The sequence below is a fragment of the Pezoporus wallicus genome, unplaced genomic scaffold, assembly GCF_028554395.1.
Source record: "Pezoporus wallicus isolate ANWC-B61680 ecotype Strahan unplaced genomic scaffold, APGP_CSIRO_Pwel_v1 scaffold_2584, whole genome shotgun sequence".
In the NCBI taxonomy this organism is placed as follows: domain Eukaryota; kingdom Metazoa; phylum Chordata; class Aves; order Psittaciformes; family Psittacidae; genus Pezoporus; species Pezoporus wallicus.
The window spans coordinates 11,951,073-11,970,572 of record NW_026642851.1 but is presented as its reverse complement, the minus strand read 5'-3'; the positions used below and the strand labels follow the sequence as shown (position 1 = coordinate 11,970,572).

Genomic DNA, 19,500 nt, shown 5'->3' with positions numbered 1-19,500 from the left:
CAGTCTGCCTACTTTATCACCACACATTCCATTTGCAGAGATGAAATTTCTGAACTCATAAAGTTGTTTTTATGTTCAAAATAACTAATTCTAATTAATGTAAGTCAGATTTTAATGAAATCAGAGTTCAAAAAAGCCTTTTAATTTCTTTTTATTGTTTGCCTATGCTAGAAAAACAGTTTTCAGGGCCAAAGACTCAGAATATCTGCTTCTTTAGATGTAACTCTGCAGGGAGCTGCAGAAACAGATTTTCAGAAAATGGCACATATATTTTAAATATATTTTTAATTGTCAGCATACTGTGTAAGCCTACACAGTTCAAATTTCAGCATAAGGTACATATAGAGAAATGTGGATATTGGAAGGAATTACATATTCCTTGCACATTCTCCAACACTGACCCTTTCCTTTTTTCCATTTTTGGTGCCTGCGGACATTATAGCACTGCAGGCTCATGAATGTAAGCACGATAGCAAAAAGCATCAGAATTAAATGTTTCGCCAAACCCCATTTCCCCCCTTTCCCTTGCTCCCACTTTCCAGGCACTGTGCCAAGGCTGCCTCACAGATTCTTTGTTCCAGCAGTGGCTGGAGGGTCCCTGATACCCCCTTTATCCAGCAAAAGGCTATGGCACAACATAACAGCTGTGCTAAGTGCAGGCTTACAGGAGATAAGTGTCCTGGCTGAGCACACACACAAAAAAGTTTTGAAGATGGAGACAGCCCTGCATCACAGGATGACACTGAAAAAGGAGGCAGCCCCAATGCCCAATAATCCTTGAAGCCATGCAGGCAAAGTAATTTTCTTCTCCACAAGAAAATTTCTTCTCAGATGGTTAGAAGAAAAAGAGAGCTTGCTTTTTTATTTTCTGAATGTTATGTTTCCCTTCTTTTTACTCATGTATTTTACACTTGCCTTCATTCTTCTGCACCTTCTCAACTCCCTAACTCGTTTCGCCCTTCAGCCTTCCCTTAAAACCTGTATTATTCCATATCACACTTTATTTTTTCCTCTTTCATAGAATCACTGAGGTTGGAAAAGATCCTTAGTATCGAGTCCACCCAATAACCTAGCACTGCCAAGTCCACCACTAAACCATGTCCCTAAGCACGTCAACACATCTTTTAAATACCTCCAGGGATGGTGACTCCATCACTTCCCTGGGCAGATGGTTCCAATACTTTACAACACTTTTGGGGAAGAAGTTGTTCCCAATATCCAACTTAAGCCTCCCACATGCAATTTGAAGCCATTTCCTCTTGTCCTATCACTTGTAACTTGGGAAAGGAGACATACATACACCTGGGCACACTGCCGGCTCACGTTCAGACAGCGGTGCTCACCTCTGGCCCAGTGCTTGCAGGTCACTCATATCCATGCCCCAGAACTCCTGTACTTTCCAAAAACTCCTTTTTCTAACCTACCTGCCTGCCTGCAATCCCCAGTCACACTGCCCCTAACCCGCAGCATGGTTACAGTCTCTTCTAGGGCCGACTGGGAGCTGATGACTAGCTGGGAAGGGAGGGCCTCACTCCCAGCACAGGGGTGCCCAGAGAGTCACCCATGTAGCACAGTGTCCCAGGGACGGCAGGAGCTGAGGCCCGGACGTAGCCGTAAGTGCAACCACTTCAGCATCGCCGGCTACCTTCCCGCCAACACCCAGCGGCGGCACTGCGCCTGCGCGCAGGCCCGAAGGGGCTCAGGCTTCCCAGCGTACACGGCCTTCCCTTGGGGTGTGACGCCAGGCAGCGTCGTCGCTGTGACGTTTGGAGGCGTGACGCAGGCACGCAGAAGGGCGCGTTCGTAAGTTCCCTTCCCCCGCGGCGGTGGGGGCCGCGTCCCGGGGTGGGTGAAGGCAGTGGTGCGGGGTGTGCCTGCACCCGCTCTGCTTACTTCCGCCCCTCGGGCGGCGGCGCGGGGCCGGGGAGGCCGCCCCGTTGGCGGCCGTGGAGTAGGCGTAGGAGGCGGTGGCGGGGCAGCGGCCGTCAGCCAGAGCGACGTGCGGAGGTGGGCGCCTCCCTCGGCCCGGCCCCCGGCGAGCCCGAGTGGGTCCCCCTCGGGGCCTGCCGCAGCTGGGGCTCCGAGGCCGTTGACTCCCCCGATCGCGGGAAAGCAGGTCCCGAGCCCGCAGGTCAGCCGCGTCCCCGGCCTGTGGAGCGTGGGTTGCCCCCTGCAACGGTGCGGGACGAGGTGCGTGCGGGGCCTGGTCGTCCCGACAGCCACAGCCGGAGTCCGAGAGCGGCGTTGCGCGGCCTGCCTGTTGGCTGCAGGGCTCGGTGGAGGCTGCTGCCGACGCTGTACGTTACGGTGCTAACGCAAACACCTGGCGCTCCTCCTGTTCAGGTGGTGCCTGCTTCTGCCAACGCAGAAGCTAGAGAGTGTGGCTGTGTCTGTCAAATGTGATGTGACAATAAAGGTCTACAGAAAGGCTATTGATTACTGATTTTTACAAGTCACCAAAATTACTTCTTTTACAGTTCCCTTCCACTTCTTATAGTACACGTGGCCATGTAATGTACGTTATCAGGGATGCAGCAGATGCCCTCCTGTTTTGTGATGCCGAAATGTGGAAGTATGTGGCCTGTGTAAACCCCCCCTGCCAGCATGAGTCAGAGCTGTGCACAGAGAAACCTCTGAAACCTCGCTGCTGCTTCTGTAAAAGTACAAATACGATGTGCACTTCTAAGGCTCCTTAGGTTTTGGAAGGAACCCGAGAGCCAAAGGGTTTTCATTTGTTCTGTGTCTGCAGAGATGGAGCCATAGGAATAGTGATTGTGCATAACTGGTGCTGAGACCTGCTGGCCTGTGAATTAGAACCTTTTATATTGATAATTATGAAATTAAGAACATATCCCAAGTTTTCAGTGATCTGATGTGGCTGGCATTGGCAAAATAAGAAAGGAAGTGTTTGAAAGCAGCCTGAGAGAGTTTTGGAATGACTGTGGTAGTGCCTGCAGTGTGGTGGGTTTGAAACAATGCGAGCAGTTGGCTGGTTTATTTTGTCCAAAAGTCATGCTTTAATAAAAGCCTTACCTAGGTCTATGCCTGAACTAAAATGGGTGTGATACATCTTACCTTTTATTGTCAGTCTTGCATTTCACTTCATACTGTCTTGTGCTCAGTTCGTTTCTTTTCCCCAGGTTAAGGATATTTCATTGAAGCTTTTTAATGTGTGTTGAAGTCTCAGTCAACAATTTAGCCCTTAAATGCCATGTAGTTTAGAAATTATTGTCTTGAATTTGCTTGTACAGATTTATTTGAACCTGTAATACGCCATTGAAAAGTATTTTTCATATTATTATTCCATAATAAAAAGAGGAGGACAGCATAAGGTAAATACACATCTCCCTTGGGTCATGGTAGTTTCTATGTGCAGGTTTTTTGTTGTTTGTTTTTTTTTTCACAGGGCCATTTGACAACACAAATATTGAGCTGCCTTTTTTTTTTTTTCTTTGTCTATCGTTTGTAACTAACTAACTACAAAGATTGTAGTTAGTTATTTTTAGTACTAGTTTAAGTTAATTTTTAAGTTATTATTATGCAAATACATATTTTTTTCTGCTTCAGTAGCTAGAATTGGATTTTTTTCAAACTTAAAGTTTGTCAAAAACTTGAGTATGTTTAAAATACTTTTTTTGTGATGGTCTGATATGATGTTCTTAGTGTTTAAAAAAATGTGCTTGGGTAATGATAACTGGAGGATCAGAAGAAAACTAGCACTATGGTATGGTTCAGGTATTTTTAACTTTGAGGCAGGCTGTTAAAGTAATAGATTGTGGGGTAACTGAAATTTTGTAGTTAAAATGTTTTTCAAGTAATTCATGAAGGAAATACTAGTTTCCTATGTATCCTGAACTTCTCATTTGGGAGAATATCGGAACTAGCAATGGCAGTGACACCATATGGTGAGGTATTTCTGACTTTCTCACGTGAAACTTCAGATATATGTAGTGAATGTCATGTTCTTGATGTACAGGTTCAGTGGTGCTGCATGAGACGAAAGCAGTGTTCTTCATCTGTGACTTGTGGTGTTTCAGGGATTTTTATGTGCAGAGGTAATACTTGATTTGTGGAAGTAGTTTAATATTTTAAATGTCTGTATGAAGCTGGTGATGGTTTCATGTATTTATTTGTACCTAATGAGGTAGGTGTTGTTCGGTCAAATGCTGAAAGTACATTTATTTGGAACTGGCTGAAAATATTACTGCTGTTGCAATAATAGAAACTTACAGAGTTTTAAAAGTATGTGGTAAAATCAGGAATGTGTGAACTTTATCATTTATTTTAGCAATATTTATTCAGATATTTATTATTGCAATTTGTAATCTCAAGTACTGTTAATGTATGGTGAGCCTCAGAGGAGATGTCATTGTACTGAGGGTAAACATGTTTTAGTAGAATTCTTTTTTATTTACCATTTTCTAAAATGTATGCCTGTGCTTTTTGTTTAATATGATTTTTAGTCTTTTGCTTAATACATATCCTGAGATACTGCAACTAACTGTTTTTTGTTCTCCTTTTAATAGGAATTAAGATGGATGAAATACTTTCTTTGCCATAGCAGCAGCAGGATGCATAAGGTGGGTATGTTGAAAGAATATGGTTTATATCTTCAGAGAATGTTTTAATTTTTGATTCTTTGTCTGAGCACAAAGAAATTACATATGATAAGCTTGGGGTTCTTCCCAGTGGTAGATACAGGTAGTTTACTTGCTTTCAATTGTGGTAAACTGCTACATGTTCAGTGCAGGTTACATTAGTAGATGCAGAGAGCCTTAGGTATCTGATATGCTTTAACTTTGTATCCTTTAATGGAAATGTTTCCATGTGTTCTTTCCCTAAGGTTTGTATGCTGTTGCTTTTGTAAAACTGGACCGAGGAATTACCGCAGTGTTTCAGAACCTGTTTTCAGGATTCTGGTTAAATGTAGTCAAGGAAGGAAAAGATTCAGTTGCCATCTAGGTGCTTCCCTTATATAGAGAGTTTTTGTCTTTATGTTTGAGTTGCTGATTGTTGGTTGGTTTGTTTTAAATTCTGTAGAGTCATACAGGGTATATTCCAGTGGGGGTATATTCCAATGGAATGTTGAAACAATGAAACGGTATTTTCAGAATTTCCAAGAAAGATATTAGTGTTCAGCAGCAGTAGGAGATGTTTTATGCTCATCCTCATTTGCAGTCAAGATTTTGTCCTTATTTGCTTAGACTTATTGCTTCATGTTATCATTGTAATTCACTTACAGAGATCCATAACATGTTTTTACATAAAAAGATCTTTTTAAACAAAATTTAAAACATGCATTTTAAAAGATGCATTTTTACAAGACTAACATTGGCAGATAAGAGAGCAGCAGTACTTGAATAATAATTTGGCACTTTCTCATGAAGTGTATTTACACATTCTTACCAAAGTTGAATGAAATGCAAACTACTTCACAATGTAACGATTAAAAATAGTATGTAGACATTTAATGATATTTTTTTTAACTTTGAAAACAAAAAGTTGTGATAAATTTTTTGATTCCATGTTTTTTCTTGCTGGTGTAACAAAAAGGTTCTTACCCTCAGCTTAAAATGGCATTTGGAGAATGCTTTCTTCTTTGTATTGTGTTGACTCTCTATTACTACTGGTCTTGTCACCTTTCATGAAAACACACAGAAGAGCTGGCTAGAAGTCATGCTGTTCTTCATGTCATATTTGCTACTTAAGTGTGTTTGACTTATAGTGCTATATTTGCAGGTACTGGTTTGTCCTTAATAAGCTGATTAAACCTAGTTTAGGTAGTATTCAAGCATTATTTATTTAAAGGACTGATTTAATGGGTATTTATAGTGTAATTAAATGTTGTAGGAAATGTTATCACAGTTGTAGAGTCATACATCTTAATCTGATAATTCTTCCTAGTTAATATCAAAAATGTAATCAAAACACCATGAACCTAACTGTAGTGGAACTGTACTTTGTGTGTATGAAACAAGGATGCCAAACTGCATAAATTAAGGAGAATCTATCTTTGGTTTGTCACTTCAGTCTTTTACCACTTTACCACTTTAGTCCTCACCTAAACTGTGAACTATTCTTGTTATCATTGATTCTTTCTTGCGTATTTTTGAAGGGTATACAGTACTGAAAGCTTTGCCTGAAGCTAGCCTGATAGCTGGTGTCCTGATACCAAACAGGCTCAGTATTGAGCTGTCAGTATACTTTCAACTATTGATTAAATGGAAAAGAAAGAATATAATAGGTAGCTTGATGCATCTTTCAGACTTGTAATGCATTGCAGTTAATTCATTTGTGGTTAAGCTGTTTTTTAGAAAAAACAAAAAGCTTTTTTTGTTTTTGCAGCATGTTGAGGGCTTTTTTCATGGGATCATATAAAGAGTAAAATTATGCAGTACTGAGTAATTAACATATTTATATATTTATTAAAGTGGGACTTTTAGAGGCTGCTATATGATATTAATTTCTGTGTATGTGTCCAGTCATTTAGTTCTGTGGCTTAGCCCTTTATTGTTCTTCTTTGGCTATTTTTTTTTTTTTTTTTTTTTTCCCCCAGAAAGTCTAAGGCCAGGATTGTTGGTTTAGAGAAAGTACCATGGTTAATGCCAAGAAGAGGTCATGTGCTGAGATGAGCTTTGAAGCTGGATTTATCCCAGCCCTGTTGAAGTATCTCCATCACAGGAAGTCACTGAAGAAGCTGGAAGGTAGGAGTATTCTTACAGTTTGCTAGAAGATCCAAGTGCAAAAGAGGTGGAAAGGCAGCACATAAAATTTATTTGATAGATATAGGAGTAGTGGGGGAAAGAAACTACTCCTGCCAGACCTACTAGGACCTATCACTGAAATCGGTTTGGGATATTAGGTGCCTTTTGGGTTATAGTTTCATGGAGAATTTTTGCTGTTTGAGTTTGGCTGACAGATGAGTCAGAGCAAAGTTTCCGTACTCAGTCTACCACGTGAAGCCCTTTGTTATCAGTAACTGCAGGTTGAACTAACTGTAGGAAGTATTTAATGGCTTTACCTGTCCCAAAAAACAAAAATCAAAGCAAACAACCCCCTAAAGGTGGCTTGTCTTACTTCTTGGTGCATTATTCATCTGTTGTAAGGCACAGTTGCAAGGGACTCTACTCTTCTAAGAACTTTCCCTAGGGACAGTGTTCTGAAAATGATGCATAGTGACAAATTACAGCTTAGACCACTGTAACTTCTGTTGTACCCATACTTCTTTACCACTTCACTTTTCTTTTATATATGTTTGTGGTTCTTTTGTATGAACCATAGAAAACAGGGATGGGCACTGCACCAGCCACCAAGAAGGGGAAAAATGACTGCTACTGCTGAACCCAGGACAGATGTTCTTGTTACTGACATGTAGTTTTGAATATACGTTAGTCTTCTGTGTGCCAGATTTTCAATAGTAATGATACAAAGTTTAATTTTGGTTGGGTTTTTATCTGTCATTGGCTGGTTAGCCTCCCAGAGTGAAGTTATAGTCTGCCAGTTTTCTGTGAGTGCCTGGGATCTCAGATTTATATCTGGCTGATGTTTCAATCAAGTAGTGCTACGTACACCAAGACATGAGATTCTGGCAGTTCTTGGTCTTGCTCGGCTCAAAACAGGGTGGTAAAGAAATAAGGTGGATACATGTTTTTATGAAGCAAGGCCGCAAAGTTTAAATATCTAGCATGATTCACTGCTAATTATAGCCACCATCTTAAAGGTGAAAGTATGCAAACCCTCAAAATGCTGTTAGGGAATAAAAAAGGATCAGTCTCTAAAAACCTGAATCGTTCTGTTGTGTATGTGAGAGTACTTTGTGTATGATGAATCAAATGCTTTGAAGTTATCAGAATACTAATAAAATGTCCTAGATTGGTAATATTAATGTTCAGTGGGTTTTTTTCAGCTTTTGTTATCAACATGTTTTGAGGCTTTACTGAAGAAGAAAAGCAGATTGGTGTTGGATTTAGAAAGAAGGGACTGTTGCGTATTACAGGACTGAAATTGAAACCACCCAAATGCCTTCAGCTGTTTTTTGTTATTTTCACAAATAGTTTATTCTTTTATCAGAGTGTTTAAGGACAGAGAGTTGGGTCAGTCACTCTATTATGTTTTTCCCTAAATGGCAGTGTTAAACTTTACAATACTGTTCATGACTGGGAAAAAAACAAACCCCAAACCTTAGACTTTTGATTCTCTTGGGTTTTTTAGCTTCCAGAGAAGAATAACAATAGGCAGGTGTGATTTCAGATTTTGAATTGCACCTTTTTCTTGGGAACTCTTGTCTAGTTTTGCCTGGATATGTACCCTTTAAGGGTTAATGTAATATCTGCCATATTTTAGGATATTTTAGTAGGTTAATTCAGGGATGTTGCGTGTTTTTCGTAGTTCTGGTAGGGTAGGTGGATGTAGAATGTTCTCGTCTTCTCATGTGTTATGTTTTCTATTTAAGCCCTAATTTTTCAAAGGGCAGGTTTGCTGTATTACATTACAGACTTGTTCTTGCACCAAAGCATACTTTATGCCTCACTGAAGGCCTGAAAGTGAAAAGTCCACATACCTGCAGTTTAGGGCAATTACCTTTGCTTAGTGTGCTTTTATGTTCTCTTGTAAACCAGTGATTTTTCTCTCTGGGAAGATACCCCAATGGGCATATGACAAAGATTTGTAGACTGTAATGGGTGAGATGTGAGGCAGAAATTACACTGAAGGACAAAAAATCAAAGACTACCTGGCTCAAAATGATAAGTCTTCACATGTTTATAGTGTCACATATTCTAAGTACGAGGCTGGGTATTAAGAATTGTTTCTGAGAGCGCTGTTAACTTCTATGTGTTTGTATTTACAGTCAGAGCAAATGAAGTGTGATGGAGAATAGCATAGGGAATAAAATACTATGGTAAAAATCAGTATCTTACTGTCATATAGTATGCCATCAGAGTGTATGTGGTGCTGGATGCCTCCCCTAAAAAGGAGGGTGTAGAGGAGAAGGAGATTCAGAGAAAAGGCTAAAAGAGGGGTCTGTGGGGATCAAAATTTCCTTGTATGAAGATGAATTGGAAAAAAAAAAAGTTAGACTGTTTAGCCTTTGAAAGGCAATGGATATGATGAAGTATAACACAAGTACACAGAATGATGAGTGGTTTGAGAAAAGTAATTCGAGAGCTTTTCTGCTGGTTCATGATGTAAGAGGAAGGGATGGTCTGTGAAATTAGGCCTGCAAACTGAGAAAGAAAACTTGAGAAAGGATATATTTTTTAGTAAATTGGTAAGTCAGGGAGATCAGCAGTCTAGGGGTAATTTTAATTTAGTAAAATTCTAATAGAAATTGGACAATTTAGAGTGCAAGAATATTTACACAGACTCAGATGTGTATTTACACAGACTCCTGAAAGAATATAATCACTCCATAGTTTGTTTACAGGAGAAAGGGTTATAAAATCTCACTTTTTTTTTTTCTCTCTCTCCCTGTGTTAGGTTATATCTAGGTGAAATAACCACTAGGTACGAGGTCTAATTCTGTTGATCATTCACTGATTTACATTGTTTTCTTGTAAGTAGGGACATTGAGGAAGAAGTTTTGGGAAGTAACATTGGGGTCCTCATCAACTTGGAAAGAAATCATGTAGGGTAGTTGTTTTAAATTATATAGGGCAGGTTTTGTGACTCGCCACTAGTGGGGCATTGTTTTGTTCAGCTTTGATTTTTCTCTTGCCTCAGCTTATGCATTAAGTAAGTATTCCTGTAGTAATTTTATCCAAATCGGTATGTAAGTTTATTCTGTACCTAGGGCAATCAAATATTTAGGGAGGGTGAGATGAGCTAATGCTGGCCTTCTGTGTCATCCAGCCAAGTTCCAGAAAGTATGTAAAAATTCATAAAAAATATCAGTGGGGGTATCTTAATTAAATAAGCATGCTTGTCTCTCTGCCAGACTTCTCTCTTGGCATGGTTCAAGTCTTAGAAATTGTGTTTGCTTTCCGTCTCTATCAAACTCAAATACTGAACTCTGTGATAAAAGCATCAAAAGCAGTGTTCAGCAGAAAAAGACTACGGAATCAGCTGTTGCTCATTCCCACTGAAATGTCCTTTTCACTCTATTTAATGGAGGCTGCAGTTTTCACTTTTGGTGTGTTTAGCAACAGATTGACTCAGATTTGTTGTATTTGGCTCTAGAGCAGCAAAGAGCAGATGTCGGGGAGGTGCTGTGACAGGAATGAAAAAATTCAGAAGGCTTGTGGGAATTTGAGGGGTGAAGGGGAAATCTTCCTCCTATTTTTTTCGCTGCTAGAATCCATATTATAAAATTTAGAGTTGGCATTCAATTGAAAACTTGCTGTGCTGCAAGGGTTGGTGCACTGATGCAGGCGTTCTTTCCCACAGCTCAAATTATGGTAACAGAGTTTATTTATAAAATAAAATATGCCTGTGAAATTATAATTGATACCTTAATTATGGAGAACTTGCCTAAAAGATGGTAGCTTAGTGACCTACAGGACATTTTCCTGGCTTAGAATAGCCATGATTTATACCAAAACATTTTCTCTGTATGAATTTTAAAAATGGAATTCCCCTGCCAAGGCAGAAAAACTTCAATAACTGAGAGGTCAGGGATGATAAGCCTAAAATAATGGTCAACTTGTAGACATTATTTAGGGTTGGAACATCAGAAAAATAAGCTTCGCTGTTTTGGGATTGTCACTATTTGGAAAATATGCATTTAAAAGCCACCACTACATTGCCAGTCTTTGCATAAGCAGGTGGGTGCCAGATGTGTGTGGGATCCTAGAGAAGTCTGATGCTTTGTTTTATTTCTTTTCCATTTGCAATGAGCAGAATGTTCAAAAGTTAGTGGCTGCTGGAAGTATTTTATCTTTGCCTTGATTAAAAGGCCATTCCTGAAAACACCTTGTGTAATTTGTTAGTAGAATAATTACTTGTTTATCTTTCTCACATCTGTATTTCCACTCATCATCTACCTGCACTTCAAGAACATATACTGCCACAGTGTAGTGTATAGATTATAAAAAAGTAAATGAGGTGTAATTTGCAGTAGTTTTGATTGCAGGTCACTGTATTTGAAAGTTGTGCCAATTCTCTGTTGTCTTATATGTTTAATGATGTACTTAAGACTTTGTGGAGCCTGAGGATTTTTTTTTCCCTGCAGTGAAAAAGTGTTACTTATGCAATAAATCATCTACAGGGGAGGGTAGTAATAAATCTTCTGCTTTTTCTTGAGATGATGCTCCTTAATCTTGTATTAGTGATTTAGAAAACTGTGTTGCCTCCTGCTTTAAGTCTTCCTATTCTAGTGATGGTTGTCATAGCTCTTACCATTTTCTGGAGAGATGGGCTTTGAAATAGAAGAAATGTGTCTTATTGTGTATTTAGTTGGAATTTAATGAAGTTGTCTGACTTCTTTAAAAAAAGCAATTAGTAATAGTGTGGTGAGTTGTTAAAAGAATCATGTGTGTGAGATACGTAATGTACGTGCCCTGTTCCCCTCAGAGCGTACAGAGTCATGGTTGTAGTATGCTGTTTAGATTTGAGAACAAATCTTCCCATATGTTTTGCTGGTGAAAAATGTAAATGCTCTGCTAAAAGAAAACAGAGCAAACCAACTCATCTGTTAGCTGTAGCATGTTGAGTTTCTTGGTTCGGTAGCTAATTTCAGCAGCTTGAAAGTGACAAGCCTGGAAATAATTGTGGTTAGAGCTGCTCCAAGAGGATTGAGTGAAGCCTTTTTGATTTCCTAAATGTAAAGGAAGCCAGGTTTGATCAACAGCTGCTGTGAGGGTTATTCAGACAGTGAGTAAATCCAGTCCAGTGCAGGATTTTGCATTTCTGACTGGTTTCAGGCATGTTCTTCTGCTTAAATTGAGATGCTGAAACTGTAACAGTTTCATGCATTTGATTAGCATTATTTATGTCTGCCCTATACTTAATTTCTTCTTGATATTCACTGGCCAGTGGTTTTTATGATTTTTTTTGTTTGTTTGTTTGTTTTTTCTGTTTTGTTTTGGTTTGTTTTGTGGTTTTTGGGTTGGTTTTTTTTTTAATTTTGAGGCTGAAAGCTTATTTTCATTTTCAAGATTAAAGTTGAACAAACTTTTTTGATTTTAAAACCAGACTGAGTTTGTAGAAATGCAGATATCTGTAGAAGATTTAGCTGGTCAACTTTTGGGAAGCAGGAGAACTGAGACTTAAGAATGCTGCTACATAGGTTGATGGAAACTCCTAACTATAGAATTGGTTTGTTCTGTGTATGTTTTCTCCTTTTTCAGGAAGATGTTCATTTTGGAAAAAAAAAGCAAAAGATTCACTAACTATAAAAAGTTGATTAAAGAAGTTGTGGAGTAATGGGATTTAGTTGGAATATCAAAGATGCAAGCCAAGGATACAGTGATGTCTTTATGGTGATGTCTAATAATTTGCAAAGCATCTGCCCCCTTGAAAACAAAAAGTAAAAAAAGAATCATCATTTGGACAATGGACTGTACCTATATACTATTGCAACTGCCCTGTCCTGTCAGAGAACTAGGGTAGGCTTAAGTATCTCAGGTCTTCTTTAACCCTAGGAAATTTTGATGATGGGAGAAACAGTAATTTTGGGCAGTATAAGCCTTTATTTATCTAAATGGAATTATGTTTTAAAGAGTGTGTTGTTCAATTAATGAAAACGGTTTGATTAAATTGTCACTTTTTAACATTTTGTACATGAAATACTAGAAAGACTATTTCAAAAATGTTTAAATAATTAAAAGTTTATATATAAACTTCAAAATTTGCTTTAGTACTGGTTGGCACAAAATGACCATGCATGCTTTCTTGAAGGATATTTATGAAGAAGAGTTTCAGATTTTCTTTAGCAGCCTCTCTCTCAAATACACATTTGTGAATGGTGTAGTTATCTGATAATTCAGTCTTTGGCAGTTATATTTAGAAAGCTGCTTTATGTTGGGAAAGAGAGAATATTTAGCATGTATACTTGCGGTTAGGAAGAGACTGGGTGGGAATGTTAACACGTGTTGAATTGACTAACTGTAGATGCTCTCAACAGAGGAAGTTATAAATTTCTGTGGAAATCTAATTATATGACAAATAATTGTATTTATAAGCTTAATAATTTCTAAACTGATACCTTCGGAATTCTTTTTTTTTTTCTTTTTTTTCGCCCACTGTAAAGGGGATTCACAGGCCCAGACTATGAAATTCTTTATTTTAAGATTTTTAAAGTTAATTGTGGTTTTTTGTCTAGAAATAAGATAAGTGCCTGTAACCTGTCCATTAAAAAACATTACTAGTACTGCTGCATTACCAGTTTTCAGATATTAAGTCTAAAGAGGTTTTGTAAAGAGCAGATGTTATTAAGTGGAAAATGTTGTTGATTTATTTGAAAGGAATGCTCACCTTCTGACATGCTGCCTACACTTCAGAGGTACAGGAAGCACTTCCCAGTGCTGTTGTTATCATTTCATTTGCGTGGTAAGAGTCCTTGTAGTTGGCTCATGGCTTCTAACAGACTTCAGACCCATCAGTTCACCTTGCTGAAAGAAAGGCTTTGATTTTACGAATGTTTGAACCATCACCGGTCACTAAAAAAGCAGTAGCGGTATCACTGGAAGTCTTTTTGCTTTACATGTACAAGTATCTTGCAACAATACGGAGATATTTTTCTGATTGACCAGCAAATGTTGTTGTTTGCTGTGGATAGATTTGTGTTGAGTTTATAGCCATGGAAAATTTAGTGTCTCATCATATGTTGCAGTTTTTGGCCAACATCTTTTATGGATATCATACTGTTGAATATTTATTCTGCTGTGGAGACAGACAAATTTAGGAGAAGTGACTTTAATCTCAGGAGAACATGTGTTGATTGGGAGAGTTAGTTCAGTTTGTTTTTGCTAATCCCCAACCCTTAGAAGTGGGATTAAGTTTAGTGCAGGAGAAAATGGAACATTCAGTTTGTTTTCAGAATGAGGTCACATTGCTTGTCTCTTCAGCCTCCATCTCAGTAAAACAGTAGAAAGTATAATTGTTTCATATTTCAGTTTTATCTCCTGAAGAATAGGAGTTACAGTTACTTGTGCAGGCCGTAATGTTAGCAATGACTTTTTGGCATTCTTGATTAGTAGATCTTTACTACACTGTATCTGCCTTGTTTGCATGCCCATGCCCAAAATTCTCATGTGCTTCTTTTGTATTTTATTTTCTTTTTTTTTTTTCCCTTGATTTTATTTATTTGGTAATTCCATTGGGCAGGTAGCTGAGTAGACTGCAGTCATGCAGACGTGGCTCGAGCAAGTGGTGTTAGAGATGGCAAAGATCGGCCTTAGATGTGAAGGCAAGAAAAGGAAACAAAGTAGAAGAGAACACATGAATAGAGGGGAATAACTGAGTGACAAGTTGGAAGAAAAGAAGCTGAAATGCTGGTATAGAGGTGCTCTGCAAATGCAGTGTGTGGTTTGTAATTTTAAGAACAACTAAAGAAGCATGTTGTTTAAATGAGGTAATTTATTGATTTTTTTTTAATAATAAAAGTATCTATTTCATTTTTGGGTAGATCAGATGTACACTAATACTCATTTTACAGGAGCTTACTGTTTTTGTTTCCTAAAATGAGACTATATTCATCATTGTTTTAATGAACAAATTAATAAAAACACTAGTATTTGATTGCTTTATTGCTCATCTCTTGTCTGATCAGGGTTATATGCACATACTTTGCAGCATCATCTGTTGGTGGATATAAAGGAATGCAATAATCCTTAGTAGGGAGCTTAAAAAAAGTCTCTTGCTTCATTAAAATGTTTCCCAGTTCTGTATGAAGAGCATGCATGTATGAGCACTGCTCACTTTCCAGAAATGGCAGTTGAAGGCTTTGTAACTAGATTGAACTATAGGCAGATTATTCAAATTCCCTCATGTCCCTAGAGAATACAAGTTGTTTCACCAGCAAATACATAGGGTGGCTTAAGCCTATTCTGTTGAGCTATGGGGTATATTTCAGAATCTGGGAGATCGTTTTTATGGAATAGGTAACTGAGAGAGTTAGCATTCTTGCTCAGATAATGCACTGTTTATTTTGGAAGGGAATTTCCCATGTCTAAATAAGAACAAGATGTTTGACCACCTTCTAGGGAGGAGACTGTTTGGTCAGCACAAAATTGAAAGAAAAAAGTCAGAAGAGACAACTGACCATTCTTAAGTAGTGTTTGAAATGTTTTCATGTTTCTTCTGGGCTTTAATTATACTGCAGATACATGGCAAGAAGAAAGACCAGAGGTTTTGTTCTTTTCTTGGTAGTATGGCTTTATCACGTTGTTGGGAATTTATAGCCTAGTAATATATAGTGTTTTTTCCATTCCTGTTTTTTGCAATCGGTTTGCACAGCCTCATAGTTTGGCAGCCAAGAACTCACTTTTTCATGATTTTTTTGGCATGAAAGGGTTACTGTTCACATTTCCTGTGTAATTCCTTCTGATCTTGCTGGGCTGTAATTACTTTCTTGATGTTAAACATTCCCAGGCTCCTATAACCTTCTAGCCTGCTTACACTGGCCAAGTTTGTCCCAGGTGATCATGTGGGCGAGCCTCCTGTTTTTGAGGATAAAAATCTCTCCTTCCTGTGGAAGATAGGCTACATACTCATTCCTTTGCTGTGCAATCCCAAGAGAAATCTTTTTAAAAATAATAATAAGGTAACACATCACTCTTTCAGAGTCAGATTTAGCAGCCAAATAGGTGACAAATCAAGTGTGTGGGCTTAGAATTCGCTGAATCTTGGTTGAATGACTGCTAGTGCATATTAAAGATTATTTTTTCTTAATACATTTGGAAAATAGGTTATGATATAAAAAAGACAGATTTTGACTGTAGCTTCTTACTTTTGACTGTATAATTGGCAAATCATTTAAAGCTTGCTTGAATGTAGAACTACTTAGTTGAGCTGCTAGGTTGGTTTTTTTTTTTTCTTTTGAATTCTTTGCAGTAGCTGTGACTCCGACAAAAAAGGAGAGGCTATTACTCAGTTCTTCTTTCCCATGTAGTTCAGTCGTCCTGTATGTCTTCTGATTTTCAGTTTGTGGTATATAAGCAGTAAACACAAGGTATTATTTTGTTTTTAAATAGAAGTGACTACATACTGCTAAAAAATGTTGGCTTCAGAAGTGTGGGAACTGAAGTGTTGTATTCTGTGAAGACACTGAAAGGTCCTATGTGCCACTGCTCAGCGGCTCTTCAGCTGTAATCTAGAGGATCCACCTGTAAGAATGCAAGTGAAGTTTGCTTTCCATGACCTTTATGCTGTTTTCTCACAGTGCCAAGAAAGATGCAAGATGGTGATGGCAGGATTTTTTTTAGGGTGTGAGGAGTTGTAATGTGCTGATATACTGACAGCAGTGGGTTGTTTGGTTTAGGTTTTTTGTTGCTGACAATGTAATGTCAAGAGGGAGTAGCTGGAGGTTTTGCGCACCATCGGTTTAGGAAGCCCAGATTCTGGTACTTCATTCAAGAGTGATCTTATTAGCTTATTGTCCTGCTACAGATAGTTGTGTTTTTTTTTCTCCTAATCCTACTTTTATTACATTGTGCATTTAATTAGCCACTTTGTGAAATTCTCAGGCTGCACTATAGTTCGATTTTGTTTAGCTGTGGTATTGTGCTTACAACTCAGATGCTCAGAAGTCTTCCCAGTAACTGACCGACTGACTGAAGTCTTGTGAATGCATGGCTGCGTGTGAGCTCAGTGTGTTTATTACTTGGAAGAAAATGTTATGTAGGTAATAAACTGTAGCAGTTTGAGTCCTATTGTTATTTTAATTCTCATGCATATCAATGCCTGTGCTTTACTATATAAATAGAAGTTAGAGCAGTTGGTGTGCATATTGTTGGTGTGCATATTGTTGGTGTGCATATTGCTAGTGTGCTGCTGTGCTAGTGAAGGATAGGAAAAATACATTTTAATGAAAATGTCTTTTTAATTTTTATCAGGAAGTCTTCTTGAATTTGATGGCTTAATTATAATTGGAGTGCAGTCAGTATGCTACTCAATTCTTAATTGCATACTCTGTCATATAACTGGGAACATGGCTGTCAGATACGCCTGTTTTTGTTGTTGTACCCAGAGGTTTTTGTTATGATATTTTTCAACACACAGAAATCTGGCTGTTGCATAAGCTATTTATACAATAGTCTTGTGAAAAAAAATGTGAAGCACCAAGTGAGTAGAGCTACACAGAAAGAAGATACCGCTGATGTCTTGCAGTTAGTGTTCCTTTGTCATTTTGTCATGGCCTGCATGTGATTTCCAGATACCTGAGATTTTGTAGGAAACTTCATATGAAGAGGGCTGACCTCAACACATTCACTTGGGTATGCGCTAAACACATAGCAAACATTCTAGGTTTCCAGTGCAATAAAGTGCAGCAGGATAGTGCTTCAGTTAAAGCTTTTCTCAGAACAGTTTACTTTTGTCTTTATATTAAGAAAAACACTGATGAATTTAGAGTTAGTTGAAAGTGAGTGCAACTGTACTGAAGCCTGCGTTCTGTCTAATTCGATGTATAGATCATCTTTCCTTTCTGTTTTCCTGTTTAATTTTACTCCTGCTCAGATGAAGACAGTGAGGAATTACACTTTATGTTGTAATTAAAGGTCACCTGTTTTGAATTTACTTTGTAAAGTGCTTAGAATGTAACTGAACTGACTCTCCATTATGAATTTCACCTTTGCAGTGGAAAATACCCTTCATACAAGAAAAAATTACCTTCATACCTTTCATACAAGAAAAAAATTTTCTTGTATGAAAAATACAGTGATTTCAGAGTCCTATGCAAATTACCTTCTGGTTTTTGTGTAGAAGGCATTAAAGGATGTAAACTAGTACTGTTCCTGTGTTTGTGTACATGTTGATCTTCTGCTGGTTTAACTTAAAACTTCTGGATTTAGATGTCTCTAATGTATTGGGAGCAAGGTGATGCATGTAGCTCTGATGCGAGGGAGAACAGGATTTAATCTAAGTATATTTAGTAAAAAGAAAGGAACTGTTTGGTTTTAAAAAGCTACTATACAATTGAGGAATTACTTGAATTAGGTTAGCTTTTATACTTTCAGACAATGTAGTCAGCTGTGGTTTTATATTCAGAGTTCTACAAGTTCTCTCTTTGAGAAGACATGTAAATTACTGTTATGACAAAATGCATAAATATGTCTAGGATTTGATAGTAATTAATTCATTTCACTTATCTAAGGAAAGATTAAGTGCCTCAGTTTGAAACTGGCTATAAAAAGTAACGTAAACAAATTTAACACACATCGGGTATAACAGCACATTTTGTAGAACTACAGACACTTTTTTTTAAATGCAGTGGTTTCTCACTTTCAGCATTCACAAACTGAAGTTTAGTCACAGAGCGCCTCTTGACTGGATTTAGAGCACCTCTTGACTAGATTTTTAAGGGCAATTTTTATGTGCCTGGCTTTCTTGAGTGACTTGAACTACATATAAGAAAGTATTAAGTACTACTAACATGATTAGCACTTTGACAGAATTATGTTATTTATCACTGGTGTGCAAAAACGAATGATTGAGTGTTCTTAGATTTGTCCTGGTTCAAAAGATGCTGTATATCAATTCATGGGAGTATCTCACAGCACATGTTAATTGTGCAACTGTGTTTCAGGATTTTTATTCTAGAATAGATACTGGATTTGGTGGGCTGCTAACATAAGAGTGCCACAGCATGGACTTCAAAATAGATTCTTGTACTTTGAAGAGGCTGACCTTGAGTATCAACCAGTTCTCCAGGGCTCTCTTATGTTCCAGGCTAGGCTTTTAAGGAAACAGAAATGTTTCCTTAAGTCCAGGACTGTGATTTTGATACTAGTCTTGATTGCTTTTCTCAGGATTTTAAGATTCACCATCTACAGCTAAGGCTGCCATTGACTTTCACATTCCTGACCAGTTCTTTCTTTCGCTTCCCGTCACTTTTGAAAACTATGTTAAATCATCACCGTATTTTCCTTCTGAAAACATTTAAGCCTTATTATAAAATGCTTGCAGCATGTAGGAGAATCAAATGCTGGAAAGTCAGGCAATACAACTACAGTTTCCTGTTCTTGGTAGGAAATAAGGTTTTTACAACCCAAATGTTAGAGGAATGAAATACTCTTCTGCCTGTTGTTGCTTGAAAATGAAAATGTTTGGCATAAAAGCTTGAAAATGTTCTTGAAATATTAATGGAAATGTTTTCTTAGTTTGTCAAAAATGTATATGAGGAAGGAAAGAGGAATAGAGCAGTTTGTCAGACTGCATAGTTGCTACTTGAGACAAAAATCTCTCTTCTGTTACACTGCCCACTCAGAATTGCTTGGTTTGAGCACTGCTTTTTAAGGAGAAAAAGCAGGCATCCTGGGTAAAACTGCCATCTTTTGTTTAAAAAATGAAATGGGCATGATTTCTGTAGCTTAAAATTAGATAATACTCAGCTGACAAAATCAA

General features: G+C 38.0%; 1 protein-coding gene across 4 annotated transcripts in view; it reads left to right on the top strand.

Annotated features, from left to right (window-relative positions):
• Positions 1 to 1,739: 1,739 nt before the first annotated feature.
• ZNF438 (zinc finger protein 438) overlaps positions 1,740 to 19,500 on the top strand; it is a 50,437-nt gene continuing 32,676 nt past the window's right edge. For 2 of the 4 annotated variants that reach the window (XM_057432858.1, XM_057432855.1), the window contains exons 1-2: positions 1,751 to 1,803; positions 4,527 to 4,580. The gene's annotated coding sequence lies outside the window, so the exon portion shown is untranslated. Of the gene's footprint in view, positions 1,804 to 3,569; positions 4,056 to 4,526; positions 4,581 to 19,500 lie in introns of those variants that run through there. The other 2 variants (XM_057432857.1, XM_057432859.1) reach the window with 2 other exon arrangements.